The following is a 12340-nucleotide window of genomic DNA, read 5'->3' as shown; positions in this document are numbered from 1 at the left end:
ACATTCAGTATAGATCTATCCCTATTAAGATACTTTGAATCCTCGTGAGGAGATTCCAACCATGTTAGGAATTGTGTCAACCTTGTGAAGAGTTGTATAAGGCAGAAGGAGCCACTGTCCAAATGGCTTCAAGAACACCAATCTCACTATCCAATTGAGCTCTTTATTATTCATTTTAGAGTAATAAAAATTACAATTAATCTCAGCAACTCATACTCTTTCTCTATCCTCTTACTATGCCTTTTTCACACCCAACACTTCTCAAATCTCAATACCAGATCCACAAACTCACATCACAATAATCCCTTCGATCGCTTACTTGCATGTACTTCATAGTTACAATTCACTTTCTATCTTCAAAATCATCTCATTTACACTTACACACTCATCATAAGGAAAATAACTTTGCTTTATACCAGGTCCTCAAAAATAATTCATTGAGTTGACCTTGAGGTTTTCCCAATTACAATTACATAGGACCTCATTAAGATAAAATAATACATGCTATAATACATGTTTTCATGATTACATAACATTTTCGGCTCACAATATTTATAAATCTTTCATATGTCCAACTTCTAACTTCATGCACTCAATGACATCATCATCAGGATGTCTTATACCTCTATCTAACTTCACTCAACTAGATTCCATCACTATTAGGAGATATAATCCAATTACCAAAAATCGCTTCTTAGGAACTCTATCTATATATTATCTTCTATAAATCTTGAATAACTTCTATTTGCCTTTGACTTTCTGTATGCACTCTTAGCCACATCATTAGAATACTCTATAAAATATGTCCCCAACTATGGTTAACCTCATCTTTAATCCTCAAACCATACGGTCTCTGACGTAGGCAGGTGTGAGTGTAATGCCCCGCCCAGAGATCCTTGGAAACAAAGATGAAATACAAGCCAAGAAATTTTTTTTTACAAGTATGAATGCACATGACAACATCATACAGGGATCACAACGATCACAACAAAAGACTTCACCACCATCCCGACAACCAACGAATCTCCAAACGCCACTACCGAACTGACACACACAAAAAAAGCCAACAATGACAATGCACTTGATGAGGGCACAAGAAACAACCACTCATCAACAAAACACCAAGCTGGGGTAAAATGCAGAAATCTGAAATTTGGCTAAGCCTGAAATCCCGAAGCCCTGAAAATTAGCTAAGTCGGGATTTTTGAAGCCTTGAAATTTCCTAGAATCCATAACTTATCTCCGAGAGGTCTGAAACCTATCTCAAAAGATTCATCGCATATATTAAAATATATCTTAAGTATAAGAAATTATACGTCAACTTATACTTAAATGATATATTTTAAACCCCAAGAGACAAAAACAGAAACATGAAAACTGGATAACAAGAGAAACCGATAGAATTCAAAATGCAACAACATAGGGTCGAAGAACGCCCAAAAGGGTATCCAAATCCACTCTCAAAAATTGTGCATCACGAAAAAAAGTGCCTGCTGATGGCACACACAGGTTTTTTACAAAAATCGTGTGACACTTTTTACTAAGGGAGGGCGACACTTCTCCTTAAGGCGTGCGACACTCTTCCAGTGTCGTACAACATTTCTCAAGAAGCATGCAATACTTTACAGGATTGTATGACACTTCTCAAGAAGGTGTGCGACACTCTTCTAGTGTCGTACAACATTTCTCAAGAAGGTGTACAATACTTTACAGTATCGTACGACATAATTTGTATGGGCGTGCGATACATTATTATGTCGCACAATGCTGACAAAATGTCGCCCATAGAAACATGAAAACACTCCCAAAAGAAAAAAGGACCAAAAAAAGAGCAAAGAACCTCCACACCAAGGAGTACCGGATCCACAAAGGCTCGAGGAAAGAACACTCGAGAGCACTAATAGAAAGGAAAAAGGAACATCTATCCATCTAAATTACAGCAGCAAAGAACACACTGAAATAAACATCGCAGTGAACTGAACAACCAAACTAAGTTTGTAGTTCCTCCCAACCGTCAATAGCATCATAAGACCATCGTGGGTCCTAGCCATCCCCGACGCATAACATCCCAAGCCACCGACCAGATCGTTGGTACAATCGTAATAGGGACGTCACTACTAAAAACATGCAACAAAATAAGCATAAGGAAATCTAACATGCTAGTAGCAAAGCATAAGATAATCCTACAGTAGATAACATCACCTATCACATGCTAAACAACAATAAGCAACAGATATGCTAATACAACAATTCAAAGCATCTAATCATATGCTAAACATCATAATAAGGGAATGCATCAAATAAAATAACATCGTCTAAACATGATATACAAGCATCCCAATGAAAGCATAAATCACAAGAAAGCATACTTCGAAACTCAAAGTACCAAGTGAAGACATCCAGCAATGGTCGCATTAGGACAAAAGATCATCTCTGTACACTGATCCCTAGTAGTGGTGAAGGTAGCTACGCCTCCCAACCATGTGGCACTCGTAGGTCCACACCCGCCGTGTTGATGGAGATAAAGATCCAACCACAAACACACATAAAGCACAACATCCAAGGCTAACACTCACACTAGACAATATGATGGCTGCAACCAAGAACCTAAGACAATGCAAGGAGTACAGGTCCTGGTCAAACACTCAATAAGCTACTAAGTAGGGACTAACATCATGGAGAGTCACTTGGCATCGAAAAGCCCAAGCTCGGATCTGTGTAGCTCAACTCCCTCAACGGAAAGCCAATACACCATGTAGCTCAACTCCCTCAACAGAAGGCCAATACACAAAAGTACCATTTTATTATCTTAAGTTTTATTACCAATCACACATTTTGTTTAGTTATCACTTATTTAAAACTTCCTATCCTCCGCCAACCCTATGGGACTAAGGTCACCAGGTTGCGAGATAGAAGTCCCCTCCATATGGTACCCTACCCTACCCATGCTCATCCTATGACAAGTGCCCATGGGCATGCATACTCCCATCCCAACCCCAATGATCATAACTTCCAAAAGTACCACGAAAGATCGAGCCTCACAAGTCACTCGACAAATGTACGCGGACGTACTCGTGTGTGGCGCACTACCATCACGAAGATCATAACACAAGGACAGGAATGAGAACACAATGCAAAGAAAACACTCAACTAAAAGAAACATGGGAAGGACAGATTCTACACGTATCCCAAAGCCAATAAAATCATACATCATGAAATCACTCAACCGGCCTCAATCCGAGAGTATGGATTCTACACGAATCCCAATGATGTAACAAGACCAAACATCATGAACTCACTCAACCGGCCTCAATCCAAGAGTATGGATTCTACACAAATCCTAGCGTTCACAAAACAAAAGCAAAGGTCCAAAAGAAACCATAACAGGTAACAAATCACTCAACCGAACACAAAGTCGAGAGTACAGATGTAACACACATCTCGATGCAACATAAAAGTGCAGAAGTGGTCTGATTGATATCCAAATAGATCATCCAACTCCACGACCTACATTGTGCCAAGAAAATATGAGAAAATAGGGTGGCACACAAAACGAGATAAAAACTCCAAACTTAGAAAAATTCCAAAATTAAAACCCATTTGACCTTTGGGTTCAAAAACCCCAAAAATCCAAAAATAAATGGAATCAGACATCGTATGCAAAAATGGCCAGCATAATGGCATAAAATCCCAAACCCTCATCCCAAAAAATAGGGAAATGTTCATACCTGCCCAACCGGGTAGAACTAGCATACAAAAACGGAGGGGAACACTAGTTCTCAGCCTCCAAACAAACGGCTACCAAAAACAGAAGCAGAAACGAAACACAAACAATAAAATAGGAAAGCCCTACCTCACAGCCAAAAGGGCAAAACGAGAATCTAAACCATAAAATAAATATCCTGCAGAAGCAACTGGAAATCACGGCAATCCAAGGTTTCCCCGAGCTGGATCCAATGAGCCCAACCTCGTGACGATCCCACACCTGTAGCTTCCACAATGAACAAAATAGTAAATCCTCATGAAGAGAATTTTGGGTTTTACTCTCCAACTTTCCAATTTGAAAGTGAGAAGTGAGGAATTAAATTCCTCTTTGGATATTTATTCACTTTTTGGGTGAATAATTGATTAGGGCATTTGACCAGTCAATCTAGTTAAACCCCAAATCGACCCAAACAACAATAGGCTATTCCTATAAATAGGAATTCATCTATGGCAAAGCTGCCAAAAATTAAAATAAATCAATTAAAAAGCCCGAAAACCCAAAAACACATGAATCTCCTTAACAACTTTCACGACAATGCGAACCTCTAAAATGCACAAACATGCTTATTGGTCTAATCACATAATGAAAATGAGTTCCAGTTTAATAATCACCAAAAATTTTAATTTTAACAATTAATTAAGAATACGTCGATCATGAAAGGACAACATTGGTAAAATATGAAAGGTTGAATCACTAACTCCATGTGCCACTGCCAAGGATATAAATCTTGAACACTAAACAACATGATCAAGTGCAATTGCATATAATAGCATAGCCGAAGCAATAAATGCATTAAATCACCTAATTTAACCATTTATTTAATTATATTAAAATGATCTATTTACATCACTCACGTTCGCATAAAGAATAACAATGCAGGAATGAAGTAAATAACCATAACATTAAATCCATCACCTAACATAATCAGAGGTATGTCCAAATACCAGATAACTAGATATCATCATAAAACACACTATCATCTCAAAATGGCATCATCATGCAATATGATTAATTGAACAACATAGTAGTCTAATATCTATAATATTGAAATCAAAGTGTAACATCTGACCCTCAGGTCATCTCAAATGTAAACATAACATGAGTAACAATTATCTCTCTAATCAGAAATATAACAAGGTAATGTTCGCAACACATAACCAAATAATCCAACAAGAACAACCCATTCTAATTACTTAAGCATTTAATAATGATTGATTACACTGCATAAAAAAGGCACTTAAAACTCATAAGAAAACACAACCATAAACACGACTAACCATTGCTACAGGAACCTAGTCCAGTGTAGCATGGTAATAGAACATAGTGCAATCTTTGCACACATCTCAAGGTAATCATGAAACAACCTCATGATACCACATTGATCTTGGTAACCACTGGCACAAACCTTAGTGAACCAAAATCACATCATAATCTCATAGATCAGTCAAAAGCATAATCAAAGCAACTGATACAGAAACATAAATCCAAACACCTCGACAGTGTAGACCACTCAAGGTCACAATCCAGATCCCATCACAACAAAAGATCAGCAAGGTTGCATCCATCAGGACGAATTCCAAAAGTCAAATGGAAGAGGCACTACAGTGAGAGTAACTAAGGCCAATTGGCACACTCAGCTACCCAAACCATCTTGGAAGAGTTAACACAATGGAAGCAAACAAAAAAGAGAATAACACCATAGATAGAGAGGAAAATATTCTTTATTGATTCATAAAATATCACCATACATGCCTAGCTGTAAGACCTTTTGGGTTAAAACTAGATACAAAATACATTCAACCCAAGATCTATCTTCAAGTTTGGATTTCCTAATACATATGTGAACTTCTACCTCCAAGTTGCTCCTCCTAAGACTCCTCTACCCAAAATTATCATCTAGACCGTACCCAAGATCCCCTAATTATACCAATATAAGCCATAAGTCAGCCCAAAATGACAAAAACTAAATAAACCCAACATTAGATACTTGAACAACCACAAGTCAGCCTCCAACATAAATTAAATGTCTAAATACTCGAGAAAAATCACAATATCTCCTAGCTCTAATTGAATTAGAACTTGTGCTTCAAACCAAAGGTAGTATTTTATGTCCTCTACAACCCCTTAATCTCACTAAGTCTAATTCATTAAGGATATCTTTGGATTCATCTTGGAAGTCACACACAAAAATTAGTTGCAAAAACTACCAGAAATTGATACTCTAGGAGAATTGCCATATCCTCCAACTTATAATGAATTAGGACTTGAAACCTTAACTAGAGATAGTGATCTAGGTCCTCTTCAATCCTTGAACTTGAAATCCTCTAAATCATTGTAGAAAATTAGTTACATAGCTTGCAATAGGCACCCAAAAACCAAAAATCACAGTTCCAACAATAGGGTAAAAACAACTCAAAAATAAAAACATGCAGGATAGTAGTGCAACCCATGATGCTCCTACATCAGACAACCAAGGTTGGAAGAAATGATTCTCCTGAATCATTGAGGTCTCACAAGCTAAGCTAAATCCAACTTAGATTGAGAGATCCATGAAACATCTTCCATAGGTCTGTTCTTCCACTTTTCCAAATATTCATAGTGGTCTTTTCCTCTTGTGCTTTTACCAACTCTTTGATCCAATATTTTTTTAACCTCTTCAATCTACTTCTTATGATAATCATCAGGTACAAAAAATTTACCATCTGACTCATGGTACTTATACAAATCAACAACATTGGATATAGGTGATATATCCATGTCATCAAGTAACTCAACTTCATAAGCATTTCCATTATCAAACTTCTTCAAGATCTTACAAGGTCCAAACTTCTTCATCTTTAGCTTACTGTATGTTCCAAATGAAAATATTCCTTTCTTTAAATGAACCATCACCTCTTCACGAACTTCAAAAACATGATGTCTTCTAGACTTATCAGCATTCTCCTTGTACTTTTGATTACTTTGTTCCAACTTCAACTTCACTTCTTTATGCAAAGACCCCATATAATTAACAAATTCTTCTCCTGCAACACCTCTGTTCTCTTTACCAACAACATTTCTTAAAACTAATACTGCTCTAGGCTTCATTCTAGTAACAATCTCAAAAGGTGTCTTTCCTGTACTTCTATTCATAGAATTATTATATGTAAATTCATCTTGTGCCAATAGTGTCTCCCAATTACTTGGCTTATTCCCAACTAAACATCTTAGCAAATTACCCAAGCTTCTATTCACAACCTCTATCTGTCCATCTATTTGTAGATGGAAAGTAGAACCAAACTTAAACTCAGTACCCATCTTCTTCCACAAAGTCTTCCAAAAATAACCAACAAACTTATTGTCTTTGTCAAAAATAATACTTCTTGGTAATCCATGCAATCTAACAATCTCTTTGAAGAAAAGTTTAGCAACATGCTCAACAACTAATGTCTTCTTACATGGTATGAAATGAGCCATCTTAGAAAATCTATCCACAACAAAAAATATGGAATCAGACCCCTTCACTATCTTAGGTAATCCAAAAACAAAATCCATATTGATGTCACTCCAAGGTTTCTCAGGAATAAAAATAGGTGTATATAATCCAGTATTCTGACTTACTCCTTTTGCAACTTGACAAACTCTACAACTCTTTAACAATTTCTGAACATCCTTATACATCTATGGCCAATAATACTTCTCCTTCAGCCAACTCAATGTTTTATCAATTCTAAAATGTCTAGCCAATGCACCACTATGCTTTTCCTTAATCAGATTCAATGTTATAGAACTTCTAGGGATACAAAATTGAATACCTCTGAACAAAATACATTCCTGAATGAAATACTCATCATACTTACTAATGTGATCTATTGGATTTGGTGCTCTGCACTCTCTCCATGCGTCAGAAAAATCAGGGTTACTATCATACAACTCTTTCATTTCATCAAAACCAAGAACTTCAACCTTCATCTCAGTCAATAAAGAACGTCTTATGCTCAATGCATCAACAACTCTATTAGTAACTCCACTCTTATGCTTGATCAAAAATATAAAACTCTACAAGCACTCATCCCACTTCATATGTCTTTGATTCAATTTATTTTGACTTCCCAAGTATTGTAAAGCTTTATGATCAGTATACAACACAAACTGCTTAGGAATTAAATAATTTTTCCACTTCTTCAATGCTTGGACAATAACACAAAATTCTTGATCATATACAAAATACTTCCTTTTAGCATCATTTAGCTTCTCACTAAAGAAAGCAATAGGTTTTCCTTCTTGACTCAATACAACTCCTATTGTAGTACCACTAGCATCACATTCAACTTGAAATACCTTATTGAAATTAGGCAAAGACAATATAGGCATCTCAACAACCTTTTGTTTCAATGTCTAAAACCTCTTATCAGCTCCATGTGTCCACTTGAATTTCTTTTTATCTCCTCTCATTGTCTTAGTCATAACATTACAAACAACACTGAAATTCTTTATAAATTTCCTATAAAAACTAGCCAAACCACGAAATGATCTTACCTCATCTACATTCTTAGGTGTAGGCCACTCCAAAATTGATTTAACCTTCTCAAGATCCATTCTAAAACCACCAGTTGAAATCACAAATCCCAATATACAATCTCTTCTTGCATAAAATAGCACTTTTTTTTAGATTAATCAACAACTTTTCCTCTTTCAGTATCTGCAATACTTGTCTAACATGCTCAAGATGTTCTGGCTTAGTCTTATTGAATATCAAAATGTCATCCAAATAAACAATCAAAAACTTACCCAAGAATCTTTTCAAAACTTCATTCATCAATCTCATGAAAGTACTAGGTGCATTAGTCAAACCAAAAGGCATTACCAACCATTCATACAAACCATCTTTTGTCTTGAAAGTAGTCTTCCATTCATCACCTTCTCTAATTTTGATATGATGATAGCCACTCTTTAATTCAATCTTGGTAAAATAATTTGCTCCACTCAAACATTCCATTATGTCATCACTCCTCGGCATAGGAAACCTATATTTCACTGTGATCTTGTTAATAGCTTTGGAATTAGTACACATCCTCCATTCTCCATTCTTTTTAGGTGTTAATATAGTAGGTACAACACATGGACTCAAACTTTTTCTAATTAATACATTTTGCAACAACTCATGCACGTGCCTGTTAAGTTCTTCATTCTTTGTAGGTGTCAATCTATATGGTACTTTGTTCAACAAACTAGCTTCAAGAATCAAATCCATACAATGACTTATACTTCTTACTGTCAATAAACCATTAGGAATATCTTCAACAACAATGTCTTTATACTCATTTAGCAATTCTATAATTTCTTGTGGTACTCAACTACCACTATCTACTGTCACTCAGTCATTACTAGCTTTTGTTGCTCGGTCATTACTGCCAATACTCGATCCTCTAGGAACTATAGTAAAACAAACTTGATTCTTCTTTACTTCCTTTTCAAATTTTTTTCTATTAATCATGCAAAATTTTATTGTAGTATAATTGACTTCATCTAGACTTTCAATCAAAGGCAACATTATTTTCTTCTTCCCATTCACCCAAAGAGTATATTGATTCAATCTTCCATCATGTACATCATATCTATCACATTTCCAAGGTCTACCAAACAAATATGACAACAATCCATAGGCATAATATCACACAACACTTCATCAAAGTAATGTCCAATCTTGAACTTCACAATACATTGCTCACTTATCAATATCTTATGCTCATCTTTGATCCATGAAACATGATAGGGTTTAGGATGTTTCAACCTTTGCAACTACAACTTTGTAACTAGCTCTCATGATGCCAAATTTGTAGAACTTCCACTATCAATGATCACGTTGCAACATTTCTAGCCATCTTACATCTTGTCTTGAAAAGACTTCTCCTTAAATCAGGTTCCTCATCACTTCCCTTATTACATAAGGTTCTTCTCACCATTAGATTTTCACCAACCTCAGGTCCACTTGGTGAACCTGTTGGGTGATGCAACGTGCTCCCCTGCCCACAGGTGGTTAATTATGTGGTGTTCCATGTTCACTAATAGTCATGGCTTTTGGTGCAATGACAAATGGGCTCTACAAGTGGTATCAGAGCCTGGCTTTGGCTTGGTCATGGGTTCAAATCTCCCTGGTGCCTTCTTGACCTGCGTAAGCACCTGGTATGCATGTCGAGGGGGAGATTGTTGGGTGATGCGATGCACTCCCCTACCCACAGGTGGTTAATTATGTGGTGTTCGATGTTCACTAACAGTCATGGCTTTTGGTGCAACAACAAATGGGATCTACAGAACCCTCATCATCTCCTTGAATCAAACACTTCTATTACCTTGCCCACTTTTATAGGATCTACATTCAAAAGATCTATGCCCTTCTTTACCACATCTAAAAAAATTACCACAAAAACCAGCTCTAGGATAATAATTACCTCTTCCTCGATAAGAACCAATACCTCCTTGATATGAACTACCACCTTTCCACTTGGTCTTGTCTTTTTCATCATTCTTCCATTCAGATTTGCCTTTATCTTGCACAAAATTGTCAAATCTGTCACCTTCACCATAAGATCTACCTTTGTCTCTTTGGAATCTACCACCTCTACCTCTTTTTCCTTGTTCATGCTTCTTTGTCAAGATCTCCTTAGCTTTCAAGGCATATTTATATGCTTCTTCTACACTTTCCAATTTCACAAATCTTATCTCATCTTGAATTCCAGATCTCAATCCATTTATGTACCTTGCAATTTTCTCAACATCATCATCCACATGTCCATATTTGATGTCCAATCTATAAAATTCCTCAGTATACTCTTTCATAGTCATGTCTTTTTGCCTCAAATTTTATATCTTTCTCAACAAGCTAACGTGGCAATCAACAAGAAGGAATTTTTTCTTTACCTTGTTCACCATCTTCGGTCAAATTCTGATCTTCTCCTTTCCTCTCCTTTGTCTATCAATTTGCAAATGCTCCCACCATAATGAAGCATGACCTTTCAGTGTAGTAATTGTAATCTTCACCTTCCTATTATCAAGAGTGTTTTCGTATTCAAAGAACTTCTCCATATCAGAGATCCAATCCAACACAACATTTCTATCCAACTTTCCATCATAAGGAACTACTAGTCTAACAACCTTGCTTCATCTTGGTCTTCTTTAGGTTCTGGATTAAGATTTGGTGCTACTACATCATCATCACTTACATCATCAAGATTTGCTCCTCTCCTCCAGGTTGTCTCCACAACATTTGATCTTTCTATAATTTGTCTCAATGCATCTAACATGACATTATCAACATTTCCTCTACCACAAACAATCTTTACAAATCAGGTTCTTGCAATATCGTAACCCTCTACAAGTTATAGGTCAAATCCACAAATTTGCAACCCTACAACCAAATTCTAATCGGGGTTCTACATGATCTAAACTTTACAAGGACGAACCCCAAGCTTTGATACCACCTGATGTAGGGAGGTGTCAGAGTAACTAAGGCCAATTGACACACTCAACTACCTAAATCACCTTGCAAGAGTTAACATAATGAAAGAAAACAAAAAAAAGAATAATGTCATAGATAAAGAGGACAATATTTTTTATTGATTCATAAAATATCATCATACATGCCTAGCTATAAGGCCTTTTAGGTTATGACTAGATACAAAATACATTCAACCCAAGATCACTCTTTAAGTTTGGATTTCTTCACACATATGCAAACTTCTACCTCCAAGTTGCTCCACCTAAGACTTCTCTACCCAAAATTATCATCTAGACTCTACCCAATATCCCCTAATTATACCAATCTAAGCCACAAGTTGGCCCAAAATGCTAGAAAATAAATAAACCCAACGTTAAATACTTGAAGAGCCACAAGTCGGTCTCCAACATAAATTAAATATCTAAAAAATTGATACCCAAGAAAAATTATGATATCTCCTAGCTTTGATTGAATTCTAACTTGTGATTTGAGAAAAAGGTAGTACTTTAGGTCCTCTACAACCCCTTAAAATCTCTAAGGATGATTCATTAAGGATATCCTTTGATTCATCTCGGAAGTCACGTACAACAACTAGTCACGCAAACTATCAAAAATTGATACTCCATGAGAATTACTATATCTCCCAACTTATAAAAAATTAGGACTTGTAACCTTAACCAAAGATATTATTCTAGGCCCTCTTAAATCTCTAAATTTCACATCCTCTAACTCATTGCAAAAAATTAGTTACACAGCTCACAACAGGCACCCATAAACCAGAAAACACAAATCCAGTAGCAGGGTAAAAATGACTCAAAACTGAAAACATGTAGGATAGCAGTGCAACCTAGGATCAACCAAATTTGAATTCCTTAGGAACAACACCTTATCAGTGTTGATGCTCCCCCATTGATATACTTCCCTATTGACATCAATACTCTCTTCATCTCATGAACAATTCTCCCCCATTCTCAAGATATGTTTTTCATGCATTCTCTCCCCCATTGACATCAATGACAAATGCATCATAATATCAATCTATCATTCAAAATCTTTAATCATCTCAAATGTCTAAAGACAATGTTTAGTACTAGCTA

Source organism: Cupressus sempervirens, chromosome 10 (assembly GCF_028749045.1).
Source record: "Cupressus sempervirens isolate cs-2001-9-10 chromosome 10, ASM2874904v1, whole genome shotgun sequence".
Lineage (NCBI taxonomy): Eukaryota > Viridiplantae > Streptophyta > Pinopsida > Cupressales > Cupressaceae > Cupressus > Cupressus sempervirens.
This window is presented reverse-complemented; position numbering follows the sequence as displayed.